This window comes from Tupaia chinensis, unplaced genomic scaffold (genome assembly GCF_000334495.1).
Source record: "Tupaia chinensis unplaced genomic scaffold, TupChi_1.0 Scaffold000009_1, whole genome shotgun sequence".
Lineage (NCBI taxonomy): Eukaryota > Metazoa > Chordata > Mammalia > Scandentia > Tupaiidae > Tupaia > Tupaia belangeri.
This window is the reverse complement of record NW_006159439.1, coordinates 2,480,094-2,489,811: the sequence shown is the minus strand read 5'-3', so window position 1 is coordinate 2,489,811 and position 9,718 is coordinate 2,480,094. Positions and strand designations below refer to the sequence as shown.

At 40.1% G+C, this 9,718-nt stretch overlaps 1 pseudogene; it reads right to left on the bottom strand.

Moving 5' to 3' along the window:
* Positions 1 to 6,635: 6,635 nt before the first annotated feature.
* On the bottom strand, positions 6,636 to 6,812 carry LOC102487589 (up-regulated during skeletal muscle growth protein 5 pseudogene; annotated as a pseudogene).
* Between the last annotated feature and the right edge of the window lie 2,906 nt (positions 6,813 to 9,718).

Here is a 9,718-nt window from a genome sequence, read left to right as displayed (position 1 = left end):
TCATTTTGCCAGTAGTTTAAGTGCCCATTAGTTAATGTTTTGCTGCTTCTGACCTCAGTAGATTTGTTGGTAAAGCTTCATATAGCATTTATAGGTCACGAAAATGCCAACAATGTTCATTATGGTCATTTTCCAAACTACCTGACAGCAAAATGTTTTCCCTCAACTCATTTGTATTTTCCTTAATTAATGTTTCACTTCATGCCAAATTATAGTGAAATTCTTGTCGCTTTACATGCAGCATGACATTTACACAAATACCTGCTGAATTTATCATGAGCAATGCACACGGAATTTGTATCATGTGGCTTGAAGGCAGATAAACCATAAACCTGGACCCAAATGCCTGCAGCCTGAAACCATTAGGGAAATTGGAAAAGTGAGAATCTTGGCAAAAGTTGAAAATGTGTTTCTTTGCCATTTCAAAGGCACCAAAGACTGCTAGTTGCTGCTAAATGGATCTATTAGTATTAAGACTCTTTTGGGGGATATATTTAGAAGGTGTATATATAGGAAATAGTTATCTGAAATCTTTCTTAAAAGTCATAAAAAGTCTTTCACCTCTCAAAATGGGAGAGGTGCATCAATCCATTGGGGGAAAAGTCCTGTCTAGAGATGAAGGTGCTATTTGACTATTCAGGACATAAACATGCTGTTGGGAACATAAAAGAGTTCAGCGGACAGATTTAACATCTTTAGATCCAAACTAGCTTCTGGTTTGGGAACAATGAAGTACTTGATCTTGTAAGGTCAATTTACAGGGGACCCACTCAATGAAGAATGATCTGGTAGCACCATTTTTATGTTAGAAGCATAGCAAGAAGCATAGAGTGCAGTGCTTTGGAGCAAGGGTCTGGAGAGATGCCATTTGGACTTGCATATGGCCCTTCTAACTCACTGTGGGCAAATACTCTAGTTCTATGTTGCTTGAATTTCCTCACTTAAGAAGTGGGAGGCTTATAATGATAACGACTCCATGGACTCTTATGACACATATAAAGCAGTTTGGAACAGGACTTGGTACATAATAACCATTGACTAAAAGCTAGCTGTTATTATTCCTAACTCACAAGTGAACACTCCCGAGGTGGTATGCATGCTTAGTGGCCAACACTGTCTCTTCAGTTTTACGTCTCATCTCCCTGCCAGTCCTCTCCCCAGATTTCCTACACAAATTACAATAAAAACAATTTAAGTTTCAGAAACATTATTATTCATTCGCTTGTTTGTTTGTTTGTTAGACAGGGTCTCACTATCTTGTGATTCTCCCACTTCAGCCTCCTGAGTAGCTGGAACTACAGGTTCATACCATAGCAAATGGCTTTTAGAGTAGACTGGAAGTCAACCATAGACCTCAGCCTGTCCAGTAGCAGTCAATCTGTGTATGCCACCCCAGCTGGACCAATATTGTAAATTTTTATTTCTATCACAAACATTGCAGGACAGTCCTGTCCTGCAAGTAAATTGGAGTAATTTCCCAATCCACAAAATTTTCTCCTACTTTCCTTTCCCTTCACTCTAAAATACCTGAAAAACTTTTTTTAAAAAATTGAAATACAAGCACAATCTATTAGGACTTGAATAGGGCTTCAGGTTGCATTTTTACTTGTCTTTTTCAAGGATCGGAACTTAAAGAGGGGGCATGGGTCCTTGGCTGCAGCTATGTGAGCTACCTTTTATAGTATCATCTGTTTGTTTGTTTTCTTTTTGAATGATCTATATAATTTTATTTATTACTATTTTAAAAATTTTTGTAGGGCACAATAGCACACCAAAAGGAGGCAAGGTGTGGGAGGAGTGAGAAAGCAAGCCGCTAGGCCCAGGACTCGGACCGTGATCGCCATGTGGGCATCCAGCACCTTAACCAACATGGCACCTGCTGGCCCCTTGTGGTACCATCTTAATCACCACATGACACACTGAGTATTAAAACTCCAGGTTCTACAAGTTTGTACTTCATGCAAATGAAACCAGGAGAAGGTGTTCAGAGATCATTTACCCTGAAAATATAAGACTCAAAATATCCGATCATAAAGATGCCATACAGCTAAAGAGGAACAGTACAAAGTCATGCAAAAATGACAAGATCTGGCTCTCAGACTTGGCTCTACCTTCAGTCAGATGTTTGCCAAATACCAAAGGTGGAATAAGTGATACTTAGGTCTTTAAGGATGTACAATTCAGTGCCATACTGTCTCTTTCTGTCTTTGGGCGGGGGGCGTGTCTATGTTGCTACTTAGTGAACTCATATATTTTTCTCAAATATGTTAAACATAATGATTTTCTCAAAGAAAAGAAGAAAGATTCTAAAGAGGAATTACTTTTAAAATAACAGTCTAACAAAACAAACTATTATGTGAAATATTCATCATAAGGTTTTTCACACAGGAATCTTAAAAATAGCTATCTAGATAAGAGAGAAAATTTAATTTTACTGATAAAATTAGATCAGTTTATCAGTTAAATAAACAATGGATAGCTTTCGTACATGAGAGAATTTCAGCTAAATAATTTTAAGGAACTTTTTTAAAAGAAAAGGGTTTGCTAGATTTCCTGAAGAATTTGTTTTTTAAAGCAAGGCAATTACAAGGTGTTTTAAGATTTGTTGTATATCTTTACAACATGGTTGAAATATCTGCTACTTACCAAAATTATTAAGATAAAGTTACTAACAAACTCCCTTCAGAAACCAAATTTTCCTTTTATGAGCAGTGCTCATCATATGTAAGGATGACTAAACAACAGTATTTAAAAAACACATTCAAATGCTTCTAGAAGCATCTATGTTACTAATTCTATGCATATTCTTTTCTGTAATTGTACAAAATTGTAGGGTAAGTCCATGGAAACCGTACTCAAAAGGAATTGAAAAATAAGAAGGTAATAAAGTATTTCAATAGTTAAAATCTTTGCTGCATTATAGCTATGTCCTGCTAGAATTCATATGCGGACGACAAAAATAAGCAAAAGTACAATGGCATATGCCTTCTGACTCACTCCAAGGAGAAGAGAAAATAGAGATTCTGGAGAACAAAATACAAGACAGCTGAATTCTCCATAAATATATGTTATTACAGATTAAAGGAGAGATGATTAAACGTGTGAGAACTCAAGAACAAGACCAGATTTAAATGTTTCAGATAAGTAATATAAAAATGCTTTTAAATATTTATAATTTGTATGCTAGCAAAAATTACAGTTTTTGGACCAGCAGTTGGAGTAATGGCTATGTCACTGGAGTCCATGGTTCAAGTCCCGGACCCGGTAGCTTAAACTCATGCCGGGCATGTGTGCGTGCGTGCCCAGGATCCCAAGAGGATAAAGGAGGAGAAGGTATTTTAGCATAACCATCTTCTCTGGGGGATGATTTCTCACTTTCTGTCTCTCTTTCTCTCTCTATCTTTCTGGCGAGCGCATGTGCCCTACTGCAAAAACCTCTCTAAATAAATAAATAAAGTTTTGTACTCTTTAGCACCATGAACTAGTTGAGCTCTAATATTTTATAAAGCTGGTATAGACTAGGCAGTCAAGCGTTCTTTCTAGGAATTGCTCTGGCATTTTAGTCCATGATACAAAGAAAAGATTCACCTATTTATAAGTGAATATATTCTTAATTTTTTGTTTGTTTGTTTGACGAGGCCATGTAGCCAATACAGGATGAACATAAAGGAGCTGTCTCTCATGCCTAAGCAAGGACTGGGCTGAGAAGGAACTGTAGGAAAGGCCACAGTCAGGGGCTCCAGTTTCTAATGTTTCAATGTGTTTTGCTGTACTGGTCTGTGCTCAATTTCTCTGCCATGTGCTTTACTGATGGTAACCCAAAAGGGCAAAATGACACCCCCAGCCTTACTGTAACTTTTACAATAATCCTGAAGGAATTTGGATCCTTAACACTTCCGCAAATGGGAATTATCTCCTAAGACTCACTCCATCTGCCTGGAAAATGTTAATAAAGAATGTTGTATTCACCTCTCCTACTAGGTGTTACATAATTAGCATTATAAAGGTTTGAGTTAATGGAAAGCTACTAAATTGGTGAAATGACCTCAGTAGTTGGGGGAGGCACTGATAGAACAAACAAAGACCATGAGCCACCTTTGATCTCAGGACAAGGAAAAATTGCCACTTCCCCAAGCCACAGCCATTGTAGAGAACAGCACATAGAGGGTCCCAAGTACACAATAACCTTTAGGTCAGTCATTAAGCTGCTTACAAGACCACATTCCTTCTCCATATGGGCAATAGGCTCACCCCCTTAAATGCAATCTAGATATTCCACTTTAGTATATATTAACCATGTCTTTACTTAACAAGACAAGATTTCTATCTAGGCCTTTGTAACCGGCAATGCTGTTGTGCTGGCCCAGGACTGAAGTTATCAAGCTTCCTGCAAGCCCCCTCTTCAAAAGACCCTTCCCAGTAATCAAGATCTAAGAAGAAAATGCACCAGAAAGTTGGACTCCCTCATACTGAGAACTGTGATTGATTTTACCTAATCAAACAAGACAGACATCAAGTTTTATGATCATTGTTCCTGTACTTTGAATACCTCATTTCTTAGAGTAATTCTTTTACTTCCCCCCTTACTCCTTCTACTTCTGGAAAACATCCCTCCATAAATACATATGTGTGATAGCCACTGGGGCTGCAGTCTTGAGCTGGCTCTGACTGTAGTCAGCTGAGAACATGCTGAAGGGCATCGAGGTCTCTGCCTGAATTCCTTCCCGCCCACATCACCTTCCTGTGTACGAGCCTCGACCCACCCCACCTGGAGCAGGTCTCCAGCAGTTTGTTTTTGCTATAGGGGACACATGCGTGACAGAGAGAGAAAAAAAGGGAGGGCATGAGAAATCATCTCCCAGGGAGATAAATGCACCACAATTTCTTCTCCTCCATTCTCCTCTCAAAATTTTGGATATGCACACATACGTGCCCAGTGTGTTTTCCAAGCTGCCAGGTCTGAAACTCAAACAGCACACTCAGACATGTGGGATCCAGCTACCTTAACCACCATGCCACCTGGCTGGTGGTTTTAATGTTCTTTAAATACTTTTAAAGAAAGATTTTTAAGTGATTTTGTGCCTAGTAAGAAACAGTAAATTGTTTGCTTAATGATGTTTGTAATGGGTAAAGAGGTGCGTGAAGAATATCATAGTTCTTATTGTGCCTACCTTGTAGGTATTAAGCAGGGACAGGCATGATGAATGCAGATGCAGATTAGTCACTCCTCAACATCCGCATTTAATTATTAGTTATATTCTGAATGGAATTTTAAGACTCTTCCCACACACGCGCATGCACGCATATACAGAGGAAATCTTCAAGTACATGCACATGCTTATTATGGGAAAATTATGCTTGGATATATATATGTATGTCCTTCTCGAAGTGAATAGGCATATCCAACTTTCCTTCAGAATCTATACTAAATTGAGAGGATCACTAGAACAAACACCACAGATTGAGAAACGTGCTGTCTCACAGTTTAAACCCTCGACGTGCAAGATCAAGGTGCAGCAAGTTTGCCCTTTCCTGAGGCTTCTCCTACAACTGCGCACAGTCACCTTCTCATGCTGTCGTCCGATGGCTTTTTCTCTGTGTACTCACTCCCAGAGTCTCTCTCCCTCTACTTCTAAGGACAGTGGTCATATCAGATTAGCTACATGACCTCAGTTTAACTGTAATAACTACTTTCAAAAGGCTTATCTCTAAATACAGTCGCATTCTGAGGGTACCTGGAAGTGGACTTCAGTACATAACTGGGGGGCAGGGAGGGTAATTTATTCCATACCACAATTTATGCTTCCACAGTCACCTAGCCATGTCTTCTTGAAGTTGCTCAAAACACCCGAGGTCCCTTTGTGATGGGAGGACCAATGCTATACCCAGAAGGTTCAGCACAGATTCAAGGCCCCTTCACTCAATATGCCTTTGTCTTATGACAGCCATGTGATAGTTTTAACTGCTGTTAAAAATTAAAAAAAAAAAAAGAAAAGAAAAGAAAAGAAAAAGAAGAAGAAGGGTAGAGAAATTTAACTATTTACTCATAATCTATTTGGTGTAATCCTAATCCAAGATGTTTGAATTGGGGAGAGGTCAGAAACAAGAACACTAGTTAGTATATTTATGGAAGCTTGATGGACTTGCATAGGGCTTAAAGATGCAGGAAAAGAAGAGGACACTGTGAAGTGGACTTCATAGGAACCTAGGGAAAATAACCCACCCACACAGGGTAGGCCACCTATCAGCATCTCTGCAGAGGACCTCACACCGTGGCAATGAAATGTTAGATAGTTGGAAATAACGTATATAAGAGTCAAAACAAGAGTGAACCTTGACTCACTGCTGGCTTTAACTTTGTGTTTCATGAAGACTTGTGGTTCCCAGAGAACTAGAGAGCTGTGGGTCCCACTCACTGCCAAGGCAGCTCTGCTTTCACACTATTAGTTGGAATATTTTCATTTGGAAATATGATTTTTCTCCCCTTCTCTGTGCCAAATGTTGAAAAATCATTATATGATGTTTATTTTTTCCAGGTTCATAATTTATTGTACAAAATAAGTATCACATGATGAACTGACATTAGCCTCTCCAGGCCTGGGGACTTCTGATGGAGTATGGACATTTGACTCCATTTATGTTGCTTCCGCCTCTGGAGTTTTCTTGGATTTTAACTTGAAGTATAATATCGTCGAAACAATGCCTCCATATGTGACCAGTACACAGTTCATTCCACCTGCGAGAGTATACGAGTCGAAGTACGTTTTAGTACCAGTGAATTGAAACTGGACGTTGGCTTTTGGACATGCCATGATTTCAATCTTCTTGCAATGCCACCAAATTTGTAGAGGGTGCCCTTCGATGTATATAGCCACCCTTCTATATGATGTTTAAATTCTCTTTTCTTTTAAAGTTCTGAGATTTTGAGTCTAAAGATATATCTAAAGAACTAAATTAAAATTTTCCAGTAGCATTTTTTAATAAAGAATACTTGGGACCAGCAGGCAGCATGCTGGTTAAGGTGCTGGACCCTCATGTGGCTAACTCTACAGTTTGAGTCCTGGACCCAGCAGTTTGAAAATCAGACTGGGCACATGTGTGTGCATGGCTAAATTCCTGAGAGGAAAATGGTACAGAAGAGACTGTGGCATGGTCATTCCCCTGGGGGTGGGGGGGGGGCGGGGATTTCTCACTTTCTATCTCTGTCTCTCTCCAGCGAGTGCATGAACCTATGGCAAAAAATCTTAAAAAAAAAAAAAAGGGAAAAAATTTCTTGAAGTCTTTGTTAATTCAATGTTTGGTCTGAAAAAATTTTTTTTGAGAGGTTTTAGTTATAGGGCGCGTGCACTTGCCAGAAAGACAGAGAGAGACAGAGAGAGAGCAAGCTAGAAATCCCCCCCCAAGGGGGATGGCCACGGCGCAATCCCTTCTCCTCCATCCTCCTCTCAGGATCTTGGGTATGCACGCACACACGCCCGGCATGAGTTTAAGCCACCAGGTCCAGGACTCAAACCACAGTCAACTACATGGGAGTTCAGCAAAATAGCCATCATGCTAACTGCTGGTACCTGGTCTGAAATTTGATCTTAAAATTTAATTTATGATCTCCATGTCCAAGATGGAAAATTGAAGTTTAGGAAATTAATTTGCTTATCTAAGAAGAAACACTCATGAATAATATTTTTTTGCCCAATTATCAGATTAAGAAAAAATATCTAGGGCCAGCCCTATAGTGCAATGGTTAAGGCACATGACTACCCACTATTTGAACACTAGATGCAGTGTCTTGAAAAACATGTAGGGTTCATGTATGTACATGCCCCAAATTCTGATGGAAAGGAGAAATGGAGGAATAAGGATTTGTGGTGTGATCATGTCTCATGGGGATGGGACAAAGGTTGCTTTCTCTCTCTCTGGCAGGTGTACATACCCTCTGGCATAAAGGTGAAAGAAAGAGAGAGGGAAGGGAGGACAAAAGAAGGAAAAATATTCATTTAACTTCTACTTTTTAAAAGTTTGCTCTAGGGCTCATGCCCTCACTAGAGGGAAGGAAGAACACAGACAAAGAGAGAAATCACTCCCCAGGGGGGTACCCATGCTGTAATCCCTTCTACTCATTCTCCTCCAAGGATTTTGGGCATGTATGCTCGTGTACCCAATGGGATGTATCAAGCCACCAGTCTAAGACTTGAACCACGCTGTCAGCTATGTGGGATTCAGCACCTTAGCCACCATTTTTTTATTTATTGATTTCTTCCATGAGAGAGAGAGACAGAGATAGAAAAAGAGAGTCCTCAGCCTTCCTAAACCGTAGGCATATATGCATGCACCAAGCATGCTCAGGGAGGTCCCAGGATATGAACCCAGTACCTTTCTATGCACGTCCAGTTGCATTACTGCCATCCTAAAGTCTGACCCCAACCATTGTTTAACATTTTAATTAGGTAAAATCAAGTGTAAAAGAACTTTAAGTGGCCCAGCCCCATAGCTCTGTGCTTAGGTGCTGTGCAAGGGGAGCTCAGTTCCACATGCCCTACCCACAGGGGGGTAGCTCGAATCTTACCCCCAATGCCTTAAAAACTCTCCTGGTACCTATATGTGCATGCCCCAAATCCTGACATCATAGAGAAGAAATGAAAAAGGGATTGCCGTATGACCACACCCTACTAGGGTGGGGCGGGGGCAACTTCTCTCTTTCTCTCCCTGACAATTGTAAGGCAATTGAAAACAAAAACAAACAACAACAAAAACTTTACATGCAGCAGAGGACTAGATTTTGTATGTCAGGGAGAGTCAGACCTTTGTAACAATGATGGAGGTTTGAAGTGGGATGAATGCTAGCAGATAACAACCTTTATGATTTGGGAGGTGTGTAAGGCTGAGAGGGGATGATAGCAGAATGTTCGGTGGGGGACCTTCCCAGGAAGGGGCATAGGAGGTCTGTAAGGCAGATGAGCATATGCTAAACAGCTCCACCCAGAGCCACAACCCAACCAATAGATTTCACTTTCTCTAGTTACTCTGGGTATAGAAAATTCATTCTGATTCACCATGTCCTCAGAACCCTGGATCTTTCTCACAAGTCACAAGCAACATATTGGGTTGTCAGAAAAGCCTTCACATATTTTTCGGTAGAAAAAACAGAAATATACGTCATAACTTTTCCAACAACCCAATTTTCTCTTTCCTTAACTTCCATAAAGAGCAATATAATGCAAATTAAAAAAAAAAAATAGGGCCAGTCCAGTGGCTAGTGGTTAAGGGAGCCAGATCTCAGTTTGAATCCCAGCCCCAGTGACTTGAAGACAATGCTAGACATATGTGTATGTGTGCCCAAAATCCCAACGGGATGGAGAACTGGACAAGAAGGGATTGTAGTGTGACCATACCCTGTGAGAGTACCTTCTCCCTCTTTTTCTCTTTCTCGTTCCTTCTCCTCTCTCTCTTTCTCTCTGTCTCTCGCTGGCAAGCACATATACCCTCTGACAAAGCAAAATGAAAATAAATAAATAAATAAATCCAAACAACAAAACAAAAATAGTCTTAAATTTTGATCCTAGATGAAACAGCTCAGGAAAGAAGAGATGACAAAGTGCCATTAAAATTTTTAATATGAGGGCCAGCAGATGGCATAGTGGTTATGTCACTGGACTCCCACATAGTTGACAGTGGGTCGAGTCCCAGACCTGGTGACTTGAAACTCACAACAGGTGCATGA